Source organism: Lygodium microphyllum, chromosome 24 (assembly GCF_053477565.2).
Source record: "Lygodium microphyllum isolate KBCC chromosome 24, Lygodium_microphyllum_v1.1.10, whole genome shotgun sequence".
NCBI lineage: Eukaryota > Viridiplantae > Streptophyta > Polypodiopsida > Schizaeales > Lygodiaceae > Lygodium > Lygodium microphyllum.
Window position 1 is genome coordinate 129,232,890 of NC_141158.1, and position 24,810 is coordinate 129,257,699.

The following is a 24,810-nucleotide window of genomic DNA, read 5'->3' on the forward strand; positions in this document are numbered from 1 at the left end:
GTGGATGTTCGGAGTTGAGACACTTGATGGTGAGGCTATGCCAATTCCATTGAATGTCATGATCCAAGCACAAACTAAGCAGGCTGGTATTTCATTACCCAGACCTAGCAACATTGATGTAGCTTCAATTGGGAAGAAGAGCCATAGGAGAAGGAGAAAGAGAGCAATGGTAAAGGTTATACTCAAGAGAGATAGTACCACCACATTATCCAAGGGGAAGCAAGTCATGGACACAGAAGCACAAACATCTGCTCCTAAGACAATAGAAAAAGGGAGTGCTAAGATTGGGGAGTATCCCAACTCAAGGCACCAACTGAAAGTAGTAGATAAGGTCAAGGATTTGGTGAGAGAAGCCTAAGAGCACCTAAAGGATGTTGAACCCATCATTGAAGATGAGATTGATGAGCTCTCTAACATGAGCACATGATTCTCACATATGAAAATAAGATCGAGAGACGTATCCGCATCCCATGTAGCACTGCATAGACAAAGCCTAGATGCCATAAGTAAGTAGACCATCCTAAATCACTAGCAAAAGAGCATAAAGTCTAATGAAAAGTAAGTAGTTGGAATTTTTCTCATGACATTGATATCAGCCCCTACGAATCTACCTCTAGGAGAGCTACTTAGGTAGAACCCAATACTATGGCAAGTGTTGAAGTAGTGGGTAGAAGGACCTAAGGAGCTTGGACTGACTGACTTGCTTGACCATGTTGTAGCAATGCAATTATCGAGCTTAACCCTTAACTTAGTGCCTAAGTTCTTACACATAAAATATTTTTGGGAAGGCATAGAAATGCATGCAGTTTTACTTGTCGTAGCATTAGGAGATGCAATGAGAAAGGAAATTGGAGTACGATTCAGTGTGCTCAACCATATAGTCTTGCATGCTTAGGGTAACCCCACCTATGGAGACTGCAAGGTTTAATGCCACATTGGCTAATGGAATGAAGGTTAGACCATTTGGAGTACTAAAAGGTTGGCCCTTGAAGATAGCAGGAGTTTAGTTCATAGTGAATTTCATAGTCATGAAGGGAGTGGACTATGACATCGTACTAGGCCCCGACCATGGATATGAAACTCATGAGTGATAGAAGATTGGGGTAATTGTCTAATATTCTTAGGCAATAGATCAAAAGTTGTGAGAGTTGAGATGGACACCTAGAAGACCACAGTGGTTGACCTAGATGCCATCTCTGCCATCTTGAAAGGAGTTTCACTAGTCAAAAATTCCTACAAGTTACTAACAAAGTATATCCCTTGCCTTGAGGATGAGTGGGATTGGATGCATGTGCTAGCCACCATCAATTTACCATTCTTAGATGACGATGAGGATTATAAATTGGCTATGAGGACATCCAATGAGTCTCACAAAGCCACTCTACATGATGGCCAAGAGCTGTAGTAGTTGACCAACACCTATCCCTTTCCACATTCCATCTAACAAATTCAGACTTTAGGGGATTCTTGAACACTTGACAAGAGAGCTAGCTAGTAACCCAATTTCCAATCTCAAATTCCTCAAGGACCTCATGGAGGAGCTAAAGTGGTAGTGGACCAAAGTGCATGACTTGAACCTATTGTACTATTGGATACTAATCATGAACAAAAAGAAGACTAAAAGTGGAAGCCTAGGAAATGATGAGCAATCAAAATATGATGATTCAAACAATGAGCATGAAGACTACTATTTCTACAAATGAGGAAAGTAAGAAAGAGGCCAAGATAATAAAGTATGATATAGATGGTCGAGTGATCAAATAAATACAAGTAGACTCCAAGCCATGAAAAGCCAACATCTTTAGGATCAAAAGAGGAGTCATCTGGACAAAATGCGACCATACTTGGTTGGACCACCCAGGTGTAATAGACTATGAGCAAGTCGGATTAGTTCAACCTAGTACCATACCACTCAAAACAGTGGAAATCAGGAATGCTATCTTGAATAGGGTAGTGATAGTAAATGACCCATAACTTTGGATAGAAATGTTGGAATGACACATATGAGATATAAAAATTAAGTATAATTCATAAGGTATCCATCCATATCATCAAAATCCAATTTTGATGTCAATAGGTCAATTATTTTCAAGATAGAAAATTATAACATCAAGCTGTCCACTCTGCAATGAACTAATTATCTTCTTGAAGAAGCCATGGATACTGATCTAAATATGAAGCATGTTGCCAATATAATTCTTCCATAGGCAATCCTTTCCACTTGACAAGATATTCCATAACAATACGGTTCCTTAAAACCTTCTCTCTCTTGCCAATAATCCTTTTGGGCTCATAGATGATTAAGCCATCTTCATCAAGAGGAGGTAGTTCTGCAAGAAGTTGTATGTCAGGGACAATATATTTCTTGAATTGAGGGACATGAAAAACATTGTGAATGCATGTGGTTGAAGGAAAATCAAGCTGATAAGCAAGATCTCCAACTTTCCTTGTAATTTGATATGGACCATAATAGTGATGAGCAAGCTTATTATGTCCACCCTTGAGTGAAGCATAACAAGACTTAGGTACTTTCAAAAATACCCATTCTCCTTCTTTAAAATCCACATGCCTTCTTTTATCATCCACATATAATTTCATTAACTCTTGTGCCTTCTTGATGTTTTCTTTGCACTATTTCATTAAGGCTTCCATCTTTTCCAACTCTTCTTGAGCAAGAGGATTCACTTCATCATGAAACAATGCTGAATGTACTTGGACTTTATATACATACAATGCCTCAAATGGTGACATACCCATACTCATGTGATGAGTATTATTGTTATGGAACTCCGCAAGATGGATCCAATTATCCCATGCATTCCGTGTATCATGGCAAAAGTGTTTGAGGTAGATTTTAAACCATTTATTGACCCTTTCAGTTTGGCCATTTGTTTGTGGTTGGTAGGCAGTACTTGGAGTTAGTTTAGTACCCATGGAAGTGAAAAGGCTTTTCCAAAAATTCCCTATGAACTTGGAATCCCTATCAAAAATAATCTTCATAGGTAATCCATGGAGTTTGAAAATCTCTTCCATGAATTAATCTACCACCTGTTTGGCTGAATATTGGACTTTGGTAGGTAAGAAGTGGGTTGATTTTGTAAGATGATCAACCACAACAAAAATGCTATTCCAACCCTACTTAGTGGTAGCAAGATTGGAGAGAATTTTTAGTCTTGGGAGGAATTCAAATCAGCCATGACTCAAGTGTTCTTGTCACCCATGGAAAAGGAAAGGCTTAAAAGGAAATGGTATGATCTTAGGCAAAGGGGTTCTACCATGAGGGAGTATTCCAGTTAGTTCTTAAAACTTTCCATGTATGTGGAAGACATTTTCGATTCAGTCAAACTGAACAAATATATTTTTGGTCTTGTCCAAACCTTTCAGTTGAAGTTGGGGCAGCCAAGCCTACAAATGTCCATGCAGCCATTCAATATGCTGAAAGGTAGAGCCAGAAATATAGAAGAGAATTGACTTTATTTCAACCCAAAACAAGAATAAATTATCAATCAAATCAGCCTATCAGATTTGGACAGCAGTTCAGCCAACAAAGAGAGGGATTTAGAGTTGAAAATAGGTTTCAAAATAATTTCAACAAGGTTCCAACTTACCCTACAACATATGCTTCAAAACACGGCAATAATTTTAGATATAATGCTAATCCAAAAGGGGAATTCAAGAGGACTAAAAGTGCAACTAAGAAATATCCCAATAACAATAGCAACAAGGCACTTTCCAATGACAAATCCAAGGGTCTACTGATGGGACCTAAAATGGGCCGGCACTGGCTATGGCACTAGCCGGACCTCATGCATACGACAGACAACCCCACCACACGGCCTCGCGGGCCAGGAGCATTTGTAACTCACTTTGCACTAAATGCTTATGACAATTTTGTGTTTGTATCCAACATGTAGTCCAACGTTCACCTTCCCTTCTCCTCAAAGGGAGATCCCATAACATATAGGCATAATGTCTCGTAATACACACATAGGGAAGCACCTCTCGGCTGATTGTCGCGGCTCCACTGCGATTCTCCTACACCTCACGGATTGGCCCCAAGATGTGTTGCTAACACATATAACATTCACACAAACTCCACTCTTTCATAATCAGCCTATGGGTCCAGGATAACAACGGTAGATGGGTCTCGACTACTCTTTGCATTACCCATATCAACCACCATCGCTTGCCATATAATGCGTGGTTTGATAACATTCCCCACAAGCGACCATGCCCTGTCTCATTATTAATAACGATGTCCAGACTAGGACCACAGTTGAAAAAGAGGTCCTCTTCATAAGTAAAATTAGCTAAGGAATTCGCAAACTAATTCCAATAACGTGGAATCAGCTGAAGAGATATGCTCTCAAATTCATCAAGTAGGGTTATAATAGTTCAATAATACATACGAAGGAGAGGATTCTAGATTGTATATGTCCCATTGAGTTGATTTAAGATTGGCTGGGAATCCCCTTTTATTAACAACTGCCTAATACCATCTTTCTTAGCAATATTCAATCCCATAATCAGAGCTTTATACTCGGTCATGTTGTTAGTAAATCCTACCCGGAGATAAGTAGCTAATTTCATTGTAACTCTACGTTGGGGATCTCGAATAACTACTCTGACACTTCCTTTTCTATTAGGGCCCCTGGACACTCCATCAAAGTATAATGTATACGTCCATACACAGCCAACCATCAATAACTCCCCTATTCGTAATTGTGATAGTCAAAGTTCAACATATTTAGAGGATGAACTGACAGCTCCATCGCACCTTCTTCATTAAACTCAACAAGGATGCTTGTCAAGATTTGTAAGCCATGATGGGGCACAAAACTTTAATTTCCCACACAAAGGTACCGTCTTCTTGCTCAATCACTTTATATCCCTTGCTCCACTAGATAAGCCTCCCCTGATGATATCTTTGCTCGAGATATGGATGCTTCAAATAAGGGATTAACTGCCCCATCAACCAATTTAAGCTCTCCTGCAGGTCTCTAATCAGCCCCAGCATGGACCTGCAATGCATTTTTCCACGTTAGCATACTTAGAAATAATAAGGTTTAATCTTATTAAGATTAACCTTATTCTTAAATTCCACTCCTTCTAGATCAGCTAATAGAACTGTGGACTTATTTTTACCTATCTGAACTATGTTGTAAGGGCCATCCCATCGAGGTTCCAACTTTCTTGGAAATAGTTCCCTACGCGCATCGTAATATAGAACTAACTGCCCCTTTTTAAAAGTATATTTCTTCGCTTTCAGATCATGTAACCGTTTTATCCAACGTTTAGCTACCTCCTATTGCAACAAACTCTGCAACTTGAGCTCGTCTAAGTGGGCTATAGTCATAAACCGCTCAAATAGGGCATCTTCATCACCCAGAGAATGATTGATTGTGAATCTAATGATCGGCAACTCAATTTCTAAGGGCAAGACACACTCCTCCCCATAAACTAATTTGAATGGGGTGTGGCCAGTGACATGTTTAAATGTCGTATTATACGCCCAAACCGTCACATATAATTTTGTATCCCAGTCCCGCTTCTTTTCAGAGACTATCTTGGATAGGATACCCACAAGCTGCTTATTGGTACTTTTGACTTGTCCATTTGCTTGCAGATTATAGGGGGTCATCTTGTTATGCTTGATTTTCCAAGCTTCAGTCAGACTTTTAATCACTTTATTTAAAAAGTGAGTTCCACGGTCCGATACTATTTCTTTTGGCGGACCAAATCGGTAGATGATTTGCTCAAGTAGGAAACTGGCAGTCTCTTTTGCATTGTCCTACCTCATCGCCCGTGCTTCTGACTATTTTGTAAAATAATCAGTTGCTACTATAATGTACCTCTTCTGAGTAGTGGACGACGGGGTGATAGGACCCACAAATTCAATGCCCCACTTCTCAAATGGAAGGATAGCCATGATAGGCGTAAGTAGGCGTTTTCTATTCTCTATGATGTCATGCCTTTGACAGGTATCACATCTCTTAGCATACTCAAAGGAATCTTGGAAGATGGACGGCCACTAATATCCAGCTCTTAAAGCTTTCTATGACGTTAACCACCCAGCAAAGTACCCTCCACAAGCAAAGTCATGGTACTCTTCCAAAATAAAAGGAATCTCGTCACGCATCACACATCGGCAATAGATATCATCAACACCCTGCCGATATAATTGTCAAGATTGTGGGAGAGAAGGAAGGAGTCTCACTTGTAGCTTTCTTGCTTGCACAATGGGGAAATACACACAAGGGTGGAGGCTGAAAACAGTTTTTTTCTTCTTAGTTGTGTAAGCCAAAAGAACTCAAGTACAAAGAAATAGAAGAACCCTAGATATGGGTCTCAAACCAAACTCAACTAACTAAGGTGGCATACTAACTGAGCCACGAACTAGAGTAGATAAGGATAGCTATCATGTAGCTATTATTCATGGGCGGTATACCAACCGCATCTGCAACTAACACGTCGGTGACATAAATGCACAACGGTCACCCTGGCATATCACGAGTGGAGCTCGATATCTCAACACTCCCCCTCGAGCTCAATCCCAATTCCTGCACACCAAGCAGGTCTCTGAACTTGCGCAGCTTCTCTGCTCCCAATGCCTTCGTGAATATGTCAGCTACCTGATCCTCTGTGCTGACATAAACTAGATCAATAAGACCTAGTAAAACCCTCTCTCGCACATAGTGATAATGCACCTCAATGTGCTTTGTTCTAGCATGATAGACTGGGTTATTTGCCAAGTGTATACTACTCATGTTGTCACAATAAATGATAACTGGCCCATCTGTAGACTGATGCATATCATAAAGTAGCTTATGCAACCAAGCTACCTCACATGCAGCCATTGCTGCACCCTTGTACTCAGCCTCTGTGCTCGACAAGGCAACTGTAGGCTGTTTCTTGCTGCTCCAAGTGACTGCAGCACTCCCAAAAGAGAACACATATCCACTGGTAGATCGTCTATCAGAAATACTACCAGCCCAATCAGCATCAGTGTATCCATGCAACTGTATCTGAACCCCAGTCTCATAAAATAGTCCATACTGCAATGTGGACTTCACATACCTGAGTATGCGTCTAGCCGCATCCAAATGTGGTTTCCTTGGAGCCTGCATAAGCTGACTTACCAATCCAACAGCATAGCTCAAATCTGGCCTGGTAATAGTCAAATAAATCAAACTTCCTACTATGCGTCTGTACATAGTAGGGTCTTCTAGAAGCTCACCTGCATCTGTGCTCAGCTTCACATTCTGCTCCAAAGGAACTGAAATAGACTTACAGCCTGTCATCCCATATTTGGACAACATGTCCAATCCATACTGCCTCTGCAAGAGCTGTATCCCACTTGGTGATCTAATCACCTCAATGCCCAAGAAATAACGCAACTCTCCCAAATCCTTCATCTCAAACTTCTGCTTCAATAGCATTTTCACATGAAGGATATCTTCATCACTGTCACCTGTCATAATCAAATCATCAACATAAATGACAAGTAGCATAATACCTTTCTCTGTTTTTCTCACATAAAGTGAGAAATCTGCCTTGGAAATCTGAAAGCCAATAGTGACAAGGTATTGTCCTATCTTGTCAGACCATGCTCTAGGTGCTTGCTTCAAGCCATACAAGGATTTCTTCAACCTGCAAACAAACTCAGGATGAACAGCATGTACATAACCTGGTGGCTGCTCCATATAGACCTCTTCTTGCAAATCACCATGCAAGAAGGCATTCTTTATATCCATCTGATTTAAAGACCATCCCTTTGATGCAGCCATAGCAATGATTGCTCTTATAGTTTCCATCCTTGCAACTGGACTGAATGTTTCTTCATAGTCAATGCCATATGTTTGTGCATACCCCTTGACTACTAATCTTGCCTTGTATCTATTCACAGAACCATCTGCATTGTGCTTCACCTTATAAACCCACTTACAGCCAATTGCATTCTTACCTTTAGGCAAAGGTACTAACTCCCATGTAGCATTTTCTTCCAAGGCATCCATTTCTTCATCCATGGCTTTCTCCCATTTTTCTTTTCCCATGGCTTGCTCAAAAGATGTGGGTTCTGGTTCCTGTATCACTTTGACCATATATGCATAGTGAATGGCTGTAAATCCATCATATTTCAGCCTATCCACAGGATACCTAGCTCTCGTAGACCTGCGCAAAGTAGGTTCACTCCCAGGTGCTCTCAAAACATCCCTGGTCTTCCTTACTCCAGGTGTAACAATAGAAGGAATACCCAACTCATCATCAATGCTCTGTTCTGAGCCACTGGATTCACCATCCACATAAGAGTGACCTGCATTCACATCAAACATGGGCTGATCAACCTTCTCTTTTCCTTTTCGTGATACCTGCATACCACTATCTGCATTGCTTTGAGAAGATTCTCCTGATCTCAATCTGCCTGTCCATGGCGAAGAATGTGAACCACTGCTAGAGGACGCTCCAGGTCCAGTAATATTTTGTGACTGCTGCTGTGAATTCTGTGCAGCATTACCATTTTGTGCATCTACATCATCAATCACATTTATTGGTTTATACCAGCTACTCATCTCATAAAAAACAACATCTCTGCTCACTGTAAACTTACGAGTAGAAGGGTTATAGCATCTATACCCTTTTTGCTGCAGAGAGTAACCAATAAAGATGCACTTCTCAGCTTTTGGATCCAACTTGGATCTCAGCTCATCTGGCACATGTACATAGGCAATGCAACCAAAAATTTTCAAATGAGAAATATCTGGTTTCCTACCAGTATACCTCTCCTCTGGAGTCATTCCATGTATTGCTGCAGTGGGAGTCCTGTTCATTATGTAGACCGCTGTAGCAACTGCTTCAGCCCAATAAAAATCTGGCAAGTCTTTTTCATTGAGCATGGCACGAGATACCTCTCCAATATGCTTGTTTTTCCTTTCTACAATTCCATTTTGTTGTGGGGTATAACTGCATGAATATTGCTGCTTTATGCCATACTCCTGCAAGAACTTTGCAAACTCATTTGAGATGTACTCCCCCCCTCCATCTGACCTTAGGCATTTTATTTGCAGACCTCTTTCTTTTTCAGCCATAGCTTTAAGGGTTTTGAAATGCCCAAAAACTTCACTTTTCTTTTTCATAAAATACACCCAAACTTTTCTGCTATAGTCATCAATAAAAGTAACAAAATAATGACAGCCTCCAAGAGATGCAGCTTTAGTAGTCCACACATCAGAGTGGATTAATTCCAATGGCTTCTCACTCTCTTGAACATGTCTAGGAAATGGTTTCCTTGCCTGTTTTCCAAACTGACAGGCTTCACATACCTTATGCATTTCTGCAACCTTGAATTTTGGCAATCTTGCAACAATATTTTGGGCCTGCATTGATTTAAGTCACTGTACATTAACATGACCAATGCGTTTATGCCAGATATCAATATCTGCAACTACACCGGTCCCATGTGCAAACATTGCTGCACTCAATTCAAACATGTCTGCATCCAACGTAAACATTCTGCCCTTCTTCTTTCCTTTTGCTATCAAGCGACCTTTATTTTTCATATCCTCAACAAAGCATCCATGAGGATTAAATCTGACCTACAAGCCCTGCTCAACCATTTGACCGACAGAAACCAGATTCTTGGTGATATTCGGGACATGAAATACATCGGACATGTATTTCTTTTTCCCATCCTGCATAGACAAGGGAATTTTTCCAATCTGCACAATAGGATGTGCAGTATCATCACCAGTCTCCACAAATCCAGGTTTTTCCATTTTCCTTGCATCCTCCATCCATTCTGCATGACCTGTCATGTGGTTTGATGCACCTGAGTCAACATACCATACATCATTGCTTTCTTCTACACTTGTCACAGAATTGTTCATGTGCTGCACCATGAACAAATGCTCATTTCTGTCATCACCCTGTCTGCTAGAAGATGCATAATTCCCTTGTTGCAGTTTTCCATTCATGATGTCATTCTGCTTTTTATAGCAGTCTTTAGCCATATGACCCATTTTACCACAGTAGTAGCATTCAACATTACTGTTTGCATTTTGACCTCTTTGCCATCCACCACGACCTCTTTGGCTCCCCCTGTCTCTAGAGTTACCACGTCCTCCTCCATAGGACTGGTTTTCTTGAGTTTGCTGTATATTCTGATTTCTACCACGGCCTCCAAATCGGCCTCCTCTACCTCTGCCTCTACCTCTTCCAGCATTTGAGTAGAAGACAGCTTCTTTTAAAGTTCCTCCTGAAGAAGATGCACCACCATTTCTCTGTTCCTCAGAAATTAGAAGAGCAATCAACTCCTCAAAATCAGGAAATCTTTCACGAACTGAAATGGATGTCCGAAACTGTGCATAATCCTTTCCTAGACCATTCAAGGTCACAGAAACTAAATCATCATCATCCACTGGTGACCCAATGGAAGCAAGTGCATCTGCAATCTTCTTCACCTTCATGTGGTAGTCGTTGATGCTCATATTTTCTCTTTGCACATTGTGCAACTCTTGCTTGAGCTGCATTTTCCTGGCTTGCGTATTTGTGCTATACATTTTTGACAAAGTATCCCATGCCTCCTTTAGCGTACTTGCATCTTGAATATGCACAATCATAGAGTCTGAAATGCTGATAGACAGCCAATACATAACTTTCCTGGCTCTCTCATGCCATGCTTTAAATGCCTGCATTTGCTGTTGATTGGGAACATCAGGAAGAACTGGTTCTTCTTCATTTCCTGCAACAAATTCCCAATATCCTTTTCCCATAAGGAAATTCGTCATTCTAAACTTCCATGCTTGGAAGTTGTTCTTGTCAAGCTTTTCAGTGACAATCTGTGAAAGAGAATCAGATGCCATTATAGAAGACTGCAAAAAATTTTGTCACTGCAAAAACCACAGCTTCACCCTCACAAGGGAAAATCTGCAAAACTGGCGAAAGTGGTATTTGACCACACAGTCACTTCCTAGTGACGATTTTGCATCAACAGGCAACAGGGATGATTCTGTAACTCCCAATGTCTCTGCGCACAAGCATACAATGCAATTTTTACAGTAACTATTCACCGACCTGTAGAACAGTGGCTGCACAGCATAAAACTGGGCCTTTTCCTGAGTGCGTGCAGAAAACTTTCACCTCCAAAACAGGCCCCGAAATGGCCTCAAATAAAAAAAACAAGGTCGCCAAGGGCTAAAGCCCTTACCCGCAGCATATACTGCCCTCTTGCTTCACCGCGAAGGGCGTCTCAACCTGAGACAATGCACTCCTGCACTTTCCGGCTGTGCTACCTGCAGAGATCTGCTCCCAAAACAGAAAATGAAAGCAACACTGCTCCTCTTACCAGAACACCGCGAGCTTGGCTTGGTTTCTTGAGCTCCTTACCACGAACAAGGCTCTGATACCATGTCAAGATTGTGGGAGAGAAGGAAGGAGTCTCACTTGTAGCTTTCTTGCTTGCACAATGGGGGAATACATACAAGGGTGGAGGCTGAAAACAGTTTTTTTCTTCTTAGTTGTGTAAGCCAAAAGAACTCAAGTACAAAGAAATAGAAGAACCCTAGATATGGGTCTCAAACCAAACTCAACTAACTAAGGTGGCATACTAACTGAGCCACGAACTAGAGTAGATAAGGATAGCTATCATGTAGCTATTATTCATGGGCGGTATACCAACCGCATCTGCAACTAACACATCGGTGACATAAATGCACAACGGTCACCCTGGCATATCACGAGTGGAGCTCGATATCTCAACAATAATGTGCCTGCGATCAAGGAAATTTTCAATGCCTGCTGTTTAAGTTTCCTCTTCTCTGATTTTGATAAAGTAGCTCCAGTCTCTCCCATGGAAAGATAGTGTGTTATAGCAGCATACCAGGAGGGAATAGATGCCATATCAATCTTGAACAAAGTTTCCATGTCACTTCCTTCAACCACGACCTCTTTTGGCTCTTCGAAATCCATAAGACACTCTACAATGCCCTGAAGCTTCGGCGGCTTGCTCTTAATCTCATAATCAAATTCTTGCAAAGTGATTAACCACTTTGCTAAACGGTCAGGAGGCTGTAACTTATTCAACAACAATCGAAGCCCTTCCGCCTTCGCATAAAAAACCACCCTCTCATAAAGAATGTAGTGCCTAAAATTTTTGGTCGCAAATACCATCGCAAGGCACAACTTCTCCATATAGGTGTAGTTAATTTTCGATATGCCCAACTTTCAACTAGTAGAAGCTATCGGATGGTACCACTTTTCCTCCCAAATTTGGGCCAAGCAGCAACTAATACTATATATGGTTGCTGCTAAAAATATATAGAACATTTTGCCTCTTTTCGGTGCTTTTAAAATAGGTTCTTTGGCAAGATCTTGCTTCACATCTTCAAAAGATACTTTGCAAGCATCACTCCATGAAAACTGACAATTAAAAGACAATAGGTTGGTCAGTGGCAACGTTATTTCTGCCAAGCAATTGATAAACCTCTGATAATACTCTACTGATGACAGAAAGCTATGCACTTCCTTTGGAGTACGTGGCGGATTCATGGCGACTGTGACCTTGATCTTTTCAAGATCAGTCACAATCCCTACAGAACTGATCACATGGCCTAACAAGAGCCCATAAGGGACTCCGAAGACACACTTCCATGTGTTAAGAGCTATGCAAAATTGTCTGCAATGCTCAAAACACTTCCGCAAAATGATCAACTGTCTATCCCTTATGGTGGCTGCCCCCAAATCGTCAATGAATACTTTCAGCTCCTCTAGGGAGATGTCACCAAAGGTCTTATTGGCTGTTCTTTGCCACGAACCAGGTGCATTACACAACCCAAATACCATCACATGGTATGCAAAGGTACCAAAGACTGTAATAAATGTCATTTTTAGCTTGTCTTGCTCAGTGATTGTCATTTGGTTATACCCTACAAAGCAGTCCATAAATGAATAGATTTTCCTATCTGCTAGTTGATCCAAAATTTGGTCAAAAAATGGCAACGGATAGTAATCTTTAATAGTCTGCTTATTCAACTCTCTAAAATCTACACAAAGATGGATTTGATTATTTTTATTCTTCCTGATCACAACTGGTGAGCACCATTCAGTATGCTGAACAGGGAAGATCAAACCTGCTTTTCGCAACTTCTGTAGTTCCTCGTACAACCCGTCCCTTAATTCAAAAGGCATACGCCTTACTTTCTAACGTACAGGGCGGGTACCTTCCTTTACAAGAATAGTATGCACAGCCAGACTAGGAGGAATACCCCAAAGTTTGTCATAGCTCCAAGCAAAGATATCGTGAAACTCTCGAATTAAGGACACATAATCCTCTCTTTCTTTCGAACTGAGCATGGATCCTAATTTAATTGGCCGTGAATCATTTAGCATACCAAGATCCAGCTCAATAATGTTCGTGTCTCTTATTCGATCATGAGTCTCTATCGGCTCATTCAAGGTTATCTGATAAATATCCTCTATAGTGGACCCTTCCTTACATCCATCGCTTGATGACCTCTCACTACCAGATGGATCATCTGTTGTTTCTAGTTCAGTGGAGGATAGTGAAGCTCTCTCATTTTGAGGAGACTCAGGGTAAGCATCCACTATTACACGATGGACACCTCAACCTAGAATCACTTGACCAGCGAGTATATCGACTTGACAGTCTGTCCGTAGAATCCATGGCCTGCCTAGCAAAACTCGATAGCTAGGATGTCCTGCAAACCTTATCACCCTAAAGTCCAGATAGCATTCCATGCTCGCAACTCTAACATGGACCTTAGTAATGCAACCTTCTAGTTGTCTTAGACTATCATTAGCCATCCTAAGAAGTGTGGAGCCATATTTTTGGATCTCTAGACCTAACATCTCCATCAAGTTTGAACTTATGATATTGACGAAGGATCCAATTGTAATATCCTACCCCCCCCCCCATGCCCCCGCCATAAGAATGCCCCCTTTGAAAATTTTAAACTTTTTTTACTCTCTCCCCCTGCTGACTACATGGCGAGGAGAGAGAGAGTGTGTGTGAGTGAGTAAAGAGGAAGAGAGGGGGGGCATGCAGCCCCCCTAGTGGAAGGGGTGGTGGCCATTAACGGCCGTCTCCCCCCCCCATACCACCTTCCTCCCCCTCTTTAAAAGGGGAGCCCTCCCCTCCCTCTTGGATAGCAGGCCCCTCCTCATCGTCAGCACGTAGCCCTCCCCCCCTCATGATCAGAAAACCCCCCTGTCCTCATCATCATCATCAAGTGAGTGAGAGAGTGAGAGAGTGAGAGAGAGAAGAGAGAAGAGAGAGAAGAGAGAGAGAGGGAGAGAGAGAGAGAGAGAGAGAGAGAGAGAGAGAGAGAAGCTTCTTCTTCCCCCTCCTTAAAGAGAGGTCACACACCCCTCTTGATATTTCCAAAAATACACCCCTCCCCCTTCATTAACTTTTCTCCACTCAAGGAGAGGCGGCGAGAATTTTGCATAGGAGAGTGCGGGAATTCTATCTCTCATACACGCGTCTTCGAGTATGGCCCCGAAGTGTAGTTCCACAAGGATGGCCGAAAACCCTGCAAGTGTGGACGAGGGTTCGAAATAAGGTGGCTCTGCAACCGCGAACGGTTCATCAAGCATCAATACCACGAGAATCAAGACATCACTCCAAACCCAGGTTGCTCTATTGTTAATGCTCTATTGTTAAATCATAGGTTATAATTATCACGATGAAAAATCATATTCACATGCATCACATTAATTGTGTGTTTGATAATTTCCTAGGTATGAACTTAGTTGTGATGTATGTAACAAGAAAGATAATTTCCATTGTAAGATGACATCATAATAGGTGAAATTGATTAGATAGTTGCATCGTAAATTACCAAAAATATCTTGCAATAATTATTGCATAAAGTGTATTGTTCCTTGCACAAATTCTTGCTTAAAATGCATTTCAGAGGACATTGAAAGAAACAAAGTGTGTATCCATATCGCAAGATGGATTCTGAGGTATATGTATTAAGCTGCAGAAAAGATTAAAGCGCAGCTAGACTCATACAATAATTACATTAAGTTATAAAGATCAGATCTTTCAAGTAGGTTATAGATCGTGTAAATAATTACATAGAGGATAATGTTAAGATTGCATGCATAAAAAGTACCTTCGCATGTGTGGCATAAAATATCGTATGGATTATATCAAAATTGTAAGCATTGAAATGAAGGTACAGCATTACGTCGCGTGCATTAAAGTTATTGGAAAAATTCAACATTGATTGTAATTCACCAAATGGGACTGAGATCCATGAGTCCCATGTCAAAGTCCTTGGTGACTTCAAGAGGGATAGGTAAAAGCTTAAGTGCATGTGAGTATTATTAAGAGGGCTTAAGAAGATTATACTTAAGACAGAGTAGCACTGTTCTAAACAGAACCATCTTGACCAACCATGGTCAAGGGGATAGATAATCTTGATTAATTAAGATCAAAGATAAAGGTACATAGGTACTATAAGGGATCTAGGAGATAATCAGCAAGTTGACCAACCGAGGACGACGGGATTGTCCATGATCTATTTTACAAGGAGGCCTAAGGTAAGGATAATTAGGGTTGGCAGGGTACAAACCCTAACCCGAAGATAAAGGGGAAACAAGCAACCTAGCTTGCCAAGCCCTTGGAATCTCACCAAGTCACGAATGATCCAGGATTGAATGCTGAGAGCATCCTGGAAAAAGGAATCACACCTTAGCAGTTGGTCATACGAACGATCACTGAAATGATCATGATTGTACACTTAGGTACATTGTTTGAACTTCTTTTCTCAAGGAACTAATTCAAGGCAAAACACTTAATGCTTCATGTTAAAAGCTTGGAGGGAGTGGCAGGTTCAGTTACCTTTGATTGCCTGCCTGGCCCTATCCAAGGGGGTTTTTAGCCACGCCGGGTATATGGACCGAACTCGATGCGAGAGGTCTCTCCATGGGTGCTGCTTAGAGTGGGAGGACACTTGGGTGCCAGGGGAGGCTTTGGCTGTAAATTCCTTGCCTCCGGATCCCGCACAAGAGGCCGGCATGACTCGAGATGGGATCTCGAGGCCCATGTACTAGTCTACGAGCGAAACTTGGAGCAATAATCTAGTTGATTACTGGGATAGCCTTCGGGCATGATACTTGATGTATTCTGGGACTATGATAAATAAAGATCAAGTATTTGAAAAACGAACTTGGTTGACATTGTTTTTGTGTTAGTGTCTAAGTTACATGAAGGAACCTGTGTTTAAATTGATTAATTAAAGAAGTTGCTTTTGCATGTCAAACATAATGTGGTAGGTAATTAGATAACTAAGCAAACCGAGGAAAGTGCGGTGGACATGACTTGGGTCCGTCCTACGGAAGGGTGGTCCCGGTTAGCTAGGAACTTTTCTCAAAAGACATGAAAATGATACTGTGAAGATCCTAGAGTCAGTAGAGTTAGAACCCTGATTTATGCTATTTTAGGGGAGCGGAATGGGACTCTGCCTTATGGGCAGAGAGGTCAAGCTTCGCATCCCTCTCGTTTTCCATTCTCCATGAACCAAGTGTAGCATAAATCTACTTCGACTCTGTTGTTCCTACTCAAAGTGGGTCATCTGGAGCTCGACACTAGCTACTTCCTAGAGACTTTGCTGATAGGAAAGAAACCCTAACTTCAGGTCAATCCTAAGTGGGAATGGTCAGATACTTCTGCTCGGGGCAGACTCGGGAAGACCTAGATTGCAAACCCTGTGACATTCCTTGCGAGTGCCAGGTGGCGCTTTCTAGACTCTCTTCCCGATGGGCTTCTAAGACGTGTCCCACAGGTGGACGAGCCGACACGTTACACTAGTGTCCACGATAGCGTGCTCGACTAATATTCCATCTACATATGCTGGAACCCTAGGACAATGCTTTTCAACATGATCAAACCAATCTTCCCCCACTCTAGCTATGCCCAAAGGTTCTACTATATACCCTATACGCAAGATTTTCTTGAATTCCTTGTGTACTCCTGGAGAAAGTTTAATCAATTGCAGGAGATTCACGTCTGGTTTGACTCCGCAAAGGGAACTTGCTAGGTCAAAGTCATGGTAATTAGCCAAAGTTCTCTTCTCGCACCAAACCATTCTCTCCTTTGGTCTTTCCATCGGCTTTGGTGCCTCTTTTTTAGCCTTTACATTCTTTCTTGGCAATCCTTTATCCTCCTCGGGATCAACTTTACTATCAACAGGTCTTAAAGGTCCACCTTCCGTATCAGGATTTACAATTCCTTTGTCACCCTCTTTAATCTTTTGACCTCTTGTTATGGCTCGTAGATTAGAAGTTTCAGCATCATTGACACGTACAGCCTCAATAAGGCTGACTCCACTGCCATGAGGTAACTCCTCTACAACAACATTTCCTCTTTGCAGTATTTGCCTTGGTCCATCGTCTTGTGGGAGATTATTCCCTTGTGCACGATGGTTAATTGGACTTGGTTGTTTACTCCCTTGTTGGAGAGAACTGATCTTACTCCAACATGTAGCAGCTAAGTGGCCAGACTTTTCGCAAATATTACATTTGACATTCGGAAAATTCCTAGGGAAATGTTGGCCACCACACCACTTATGGCTGAATCTTGAGGGGCCACCCTCTTCAGGGCGTCGGCTCCCTATCAAATTATGTTGCTTCTTAAGGAAATTGACATCCACAGCTATTTGTCGATACTATTCAGAGATCATATCGGTGTAGTGCTTCATCATATCCTTAACTTCACCAAGGACATTAGAAGCACTCGACTCATAGCCACGATCGTCAGTCTGCCGACCCATGGGCCTAACCACTTGATTAGGAATTATCCCCCGCTGACCAACTGGGACAACATTAGGATTCATTGTTTGGTTTCCACCGCTATTTAGCGAGGCCGCCTGACTAGCCATAGGTATAGTCATGCTAGGAGGAGCTGGTAACATTGGCAAATTCAACATGATACTCCCTCTGCCACTCGTATTTAACATGGGGTCCCCTTGACTCCCATTGGTCAAGGCCAAACATTCCAATTTATCCTTGCTGCATAAGCCACTTGCAAGCGTGACTCTACTCCTTCTGCTTGGGTAATGGCAGTGTCAATATTGGCCAAAGCAACACTACTCAGCTGCACCTAGATATTAAAATCCAATCCAGGTAGGAAATATTGCAACTAGGCAAATGCAAAAATGGGAATATAAGTGTTAAGTTTGCAAAGAACTTGCTTTAGTTTCTTGGCATATGCGTGGACATTCTCATTTGGCTCTTGGCGTGTTACATTCAGAACACGCAACCAATATTGTCCACCCTTCTTAGGGGCAAACTCCCTACGGAAATCCATAAAGAATTGGGCACTGCTAGTTATGGTTCCGGCTTCTAGACTGTGATACCACACTAACGCTCTTCCTTTTAACGTCATGTTGAAGAACATCATTAGGTGTCCTTCGTCTTGGATTCGATAGTTGAACATGAGCATTTGAAAATCCTTAATGTGGAGTTCTCCATCTTCTTCTACTAATCCATGGAAAATGGTGGGGCAATGGTGCTCCTAATTCCGGTAAATTTGGTGTACCTGCTGGAATTGCGATAGGTTGTGCCATGGCTACAACCAGATTGACAACAGGAGTTTGTGTAGGAAACACTACACCCCCACTTGTTGTGGGTTGATTAACTGGAAATAGGGAAGTACCAAGACTTCCACTTGCACTCGAAGAGCTACTCGTAACACCTAGGTTACTAGAACCACTACCACTTATGTGTAACGTGCTGCTCCTTTGAGGAGAATAGCGTCTTACAATCTCCAACCGCCATCTAGTCCTCTCAGCACATTCTGCTTTTTGTATTTCGGCTTGACGGTCCTTGTCAGAGGACATAAACCAACTATCGGTCCCTAAAAACCCTAGATTCGAGAATCACCACTTGATGGCGGCTCCCGGCAGACATACCACTAATGGGACTTAAAATGGGCTGGCACTGGCTATGGCACTAGCTGAACCTCATGCATACGACAAACAACCCCACCACACGGCCTCATGGGCCAGGAGTGTCTGTAACTCACTTTGCACTAAATGCTTATGACAATTTTACATTTGTATCCAATATATAGTCCAACGTTCACCTTCCCTTCTCCTCAGAGGGAGATCCTGTAACATATAGACATAATGCCTCGTAATACACACATAGGGAAGCACCTCTCGGCTGATTGCCGCGGCTCCACTGCGACTCTCCTACACCTCAGGGATTGACCCCAAGATGTATCGCTAACACATATAACATTTGCACAAACTCCACTCTTTCATAATTCAACATTCCATGAGATTTTTATTTGCCTCACAAAACTTTCCCCAACGGAAGTGCCTCTCTAACCCATGACTTAGGTTTCCTGTCCTCTCAGTGTTGGTCAAAGTTTATCAATCAATTGCAATGCATTCCAAGAGATACCACGTGACATACTTGATACAAGGTGTATGACGAATGTGCACAACCATTTTATGATTTTAAAAAAACCAACCATGTGAGGTACGGAAAACAACCCTTTCATGAATTTTAACTAAGTGTTACGTGCTGCGCTGCTTTAGGGACTAGCACTGGAACTTCCGTGCTACTACTCGCCTATATTTAATTATGGAATGATCCCTAAATGCTATGCACAAAGAGGGAAATCAAAATTTGTATATTTTCAACAATTAGAGCGTCGCACAAACTTCATCCCCCCCCCCATCGTTTAGGTGTTGCTACGTTGCATAGGTGTAAATGGTTGTCTTGTGTCATTTTTGTATGTAAAAAATAATAAACACATACTATAACACAAAGGACGAGGCCAAACTGAGGCTTGACCTCATGCTTTAGCCTTGCCAAATATTCACACACATAAATTTTATTTTCCCATATTTTTTTAGCGTAAAAATCCCACTTTTCTCTAATTTTTGCTATTTTTTCCTATTTATTATTCATGAAAAATAGGTATTTTCTGAATTATTTGTGTTGGCTTATTATTTTGACTAAAACTTAACATTTTCTCTGATTTTATCCCATTTCTACTCCTTTTCCCAACTCAAAATCGAAAAAATCACTAATTTCCATTAAAAAATGACATTTTGCGAGTTTTAAAAAATTAATAATGGCTCTAAATCATTACAGGTTCTGCATTTTTGTAGTTGCATCCCTCAAACATGATGCAAACAATATTCAAACAAACATTCATCGCATATGAACAACATTTGGACCATGAAACAATAAAAACAAGCAAATTTCTTTGTAAAATTGGAGCATACGGCGTGTTTTGCGTGTTGCGGGTTTTTTAATACTTATTCCAGGTAGCCCACGGACCGACCAACAACCATTCTTCAGTGCTAAACCTCTTTCCTCAGCCTCCTCTTCATCTTGGAGCAATCCAATCATAGTCGGGACAAGCATCCGTCAGCCCCTCTTCTTCTTGATTTCTTGCATGCAAACCACCGCTTAGAGGAGAGAGATGGAGGAGAGGGAAATACTAGATTTTGATCTCCCTAACCGTGGAGCCATTTGATGAGCGAAGGCAAGCGATAGGAAGCGTGAAAAATCTTTAGTCTGTTGCTGTCTGCCGATGGTATGGATATATGGAGGCTCTCCTATGGGTATGGAGTCCCCCCCCCCCCCCTCATTTCGTCGTTTTGTGCCTCCCTCTCCCTTCATTTTTCATCGCACGAAAAAAACGCCCCTCCCCCCCTTCATTGCAAAAATTTTTGGGGGCCAAAGGGGTCCCCTAAGGGTCACACCCTTTGGCTTCTCACTCTTTGGCCCCTTTTCTGGCCTATCTCTAGTGTCTCGGGTCCAAACTGCGAGCCGAAAATTCGTGCACATCCGTCTTAAGGTCCCACACTACCGGGCAGCTACTCTGACTTGCCCAGGTGCTCAAAAAAAATTACTAAAAATCTGCAACTAATGCTAGGGTGACCTTCAAGGCGCTTTTGGAAATCGTATTTTGCTTGCTGCTTAAAATCGACCCAGCTGCGTTCGCCGCCTTTGACGAAGTCAAATTTTCCCTTGAACTTTGGATTTTTTGGCAAATTTTAGGCACATCCGCAGCTCGAAATCTAGCTCTCATCTATGCTATAAATGTGGGGAGAAATGGTCTCTTAAGCACAAGCAGAAGTGCAAAGAATATATGGCAAATTCTAATATGCTGAATATTAAAGATTCTGATGAAGAAGGCATACAAGAAGGAAATATTTTGCAAGTAGAGGTAGTTCCTACTTGTGATGAGATGCATGATCATGATGATCAGGACACACATGAGGAATTAGAGCCGGTTAATAGTTTCCCTTATGATCCATGTGGTCCATTTGATCCTGGTGGATTCGAGATTGATGATTCTTCTATGGTCTCTTGTTAGCCCATCTTATGTTCCATATCTTAGGATGCATGGATGGGTTGTAAAGGTGAAAATACACTTCAGCTCAAGGGTACTATAAATTCAAAGGTTGCTCATATTCTGATTAATACGGGCAGCACACATAGTTTTGTCAATGCCAAATCATTGTATGAGCTGAAGCTACTACCTCAAGAAATTGATATCCCACTGAAGGTACAAGTGGCTAATGATTCTCAAGAGTTGAGCAAAGAGATGTTCCAGCAGACTCCTATTGAATTATCACAGTCTTACACTATTATGACAGACTTAATTGTCCTAGATATGGGTCTTATTGGCATCATCATTGGCTGCAATTGGCTTAAATAGCTTGGAAAATTTTCATTGGATCTAAACTCTATGTTCATGGATTTTACTTGAAATGGGCAGCAACAAGTAAAACTTAATGGCATAGAGAGAAAGCAAGCAAAAGTAATCAGCAAGAAGAAGATGAAGAAGAAAATTAATGCTATGTCTTGCATTTTCACACTTCTTCGATCGAAGGCAGATGAAAATTAGCAATCTACTTCACCTAAGGAGAAAGATTCATGTCTATATAAACTTTTGGAAGAGTTTAAGGATATATTCCAACCACCTACATCATTGCTTCCTCAGCAAAAAGTGGATCATCCTATTGATTTAATGCCTGACACTAAACCCATCAACAAACCTCCTTACAAGTTATCCAAGTATGAGAGAGAAGAAGTAGAGAAACATGTCAAAGACTTGCTGGAAATGGGGTTTATTCAACCTAGTCAGTCACCTTTTGCTTCTCCCGTACTACTTGTCAAGAAGAAAGATGGGTGATTTAGGATGTGTATTGACTATAGAGACATAAACAAGAGCACCATAAAGAACAGGTACCCAATCCCTCGCATTGATAATTTGTTGGATAAACTTAAGGTTCCAAGAGACTTCACTAAGATTGACTTGAGGTCACGATATCATCAAATCAAAATGAAAGCAGGGGATGAGTACAAGATAGCTTTTAGGACAAAAATAGGTCTTTCCCACTTCTTGGTTATTCCATTTAGACTTTCAAATGCACCTGCAACTTTCCATGCTTTGTGAACAAGATTTTACAGCCATTCTTGTATAAATCATTCTTGATATTCTTTGATGATATTCTCATCTATAGCAAGAATAGATAAGAACATCTAAAGCATGTCAAAGAATTCCTTCTTACCTTAAGAAGACACAATATTTTTGCAAAGGAAAGCAAGTTAACTTTTATGGCTAATGAGGTAGAATATTTGGGTCATATAGTTGGTGAAAAAGGAATTATGGTTGATTGAAAGAAGGTCCAATGCATCAAGGATTGGCCCATACCATAGAATTCTACTTCATTGCAAGGATTTCTTGGATTATCTTCTTTCTATAGAGGCGATTCATCAAGAATTATGCCCATGTCTCCTCTCACTAACAAATTGAAAAAGGAAGCCTTCTTTTGGGATGTTATAGCCACTATGAGTTTCAATGAGCTAAAAAGTCTTCTCATCTTAGCACCTATCTTAGTGTGTCCAGTTTTTTCCAAGGAGTTTACTATATTTTCTTATGCTAGTGGGGCAGAGGTATTGGGGATGTTTTATGCCAAGACCATGGTGTTATTGTTGACGAAAGTAGGAAGTGGGATGATAAAGAAAGAGAACTCCACATCTATGAGCAAGAAATGCTAGCTATTCTTCATGCAATCAAGAAGTGGCACCACTACATCTATGGCAGCCATTTTAAGGTGAAAAGCGACCATCATGTGTTGAACTATTTCCTCTCTCAGCCAAATCTCTCTCCCAAACAATGACAATGGTTAGCTATGCTTCAAGGATATGATTTTGAGGTTTCATATATGGTAGGCAAGGATAATGTAGTGGCAGATGCCTTATCCAGGATGTCGGCATGTTCCATTTCTAGCATCTCTACTATACATAAGGATTGGATCCAGGACATTCAAGAAGAATATCTTTTAGATAAGCACACTACCAATATTATGAAGAAATTATAGCAAGATGAAGGATCTGAATTTCCAAATTTCAAATGGAAAAATGGACTCCTTCGGTTAAAGGGAGAGTATACTTGATCACTCATTCATCATTTAGGTCTAAAATTTTATAGGAGATGCATTCTTCTCCTTTGGCAGGACATATTGGATAGTTTAAAAACTTTGAGAAGATCCATCCATTTGAGGCATTGTATGGATATAAAGTCCAAGTACCTTCAGCATTGTTTCATGATGAAGTGAATCCTCTTGCTCGAGAAGAGTTGGAAAAGATGGAAGCCTTAAAGAAGCAATGCAAAGAAAACATCAGGAAGGCACAAGACACAATGAAATTATATGCAGATGATAAAAGAAGGCATGTGGATTTTGAAGAAGGAGAATGGGTGTTTTTGAAAGTACCTAAGTCTCGTTATGTTTCTCTCAAGGGTGGACATAATAAGCTTGCTCATCGCTATTATGGTCCATATCAAATTACAAGGAAAGTTGGAGATCTTGCTTACCAACTTGATTTGCCTTCAACCACACGCATTCACAATGTTTTTCATGTGTCTCAACTCAAGAAATACATTGACCCTGACATACAAGTTCTTGAAGAACTACCTCCTCTTGTTGTTGAAGATGGCTTAATCATCTATGAGCCCGAAAGGATTATTGGCAAGAGAGAGAAGGTTTTAAGGAACCGTATTTTTATGGAATATCTTGTCAAGTGGAAATGATTGCTTATGGAAGAATAATCTTAGCAACATGCTTCATATTTAGATCAATATCCATAGCTTCTTCAAGAAGTTAATTAGTTCATTGCATAGTGGACAGCTTGCTATTATAATTTGTTTTCATGAAAATAATTGACCTATCGACATCAAAATTGGATTTTGATGATATGGATGGATACCTTATGAAGTATACTTCATTTCTATATCTCATATGTGTCATTCTGACATTTCTATCCAAAGTTATGGGTCATTTACTATCACCACCCTATTAAGGACAACATTCCAGATTTCCACTGTTTTGAGCTATTTTGAAGATTCTTTTCAATGGAAGATTATCTTCTTCAATGGAAAACTTCAATAAGGATATTTAGAATTGGCCTCTCACTTCTTAACATTTACCATTAACTTGTCCTTTCAGTCTTCAAAGTTTTGAGGACAAAACTTTTGGGCAGGGATGGATTGTAATAAAGCAATTTTCATGCCACCTTAGTTAGAAAATTAGCCTATTTTAGATCGGAGTATAAAAGGTAAGAGGTTGCCAATGTAAAGCATCTTTGTTAATCATTTTTCACATCTCCACTTCTTGGATCTTGAAGGTAATTCCTTTCCCACCATTGTAAGGGGTCAGTTCCTTGCAGTAGCTATCACCAATTGATTCTCAAGCTTCCATGGCTTCAACATCTCTTGTAATTCTTGGTTGTAAGACATCTTGAATTAAGAAATGG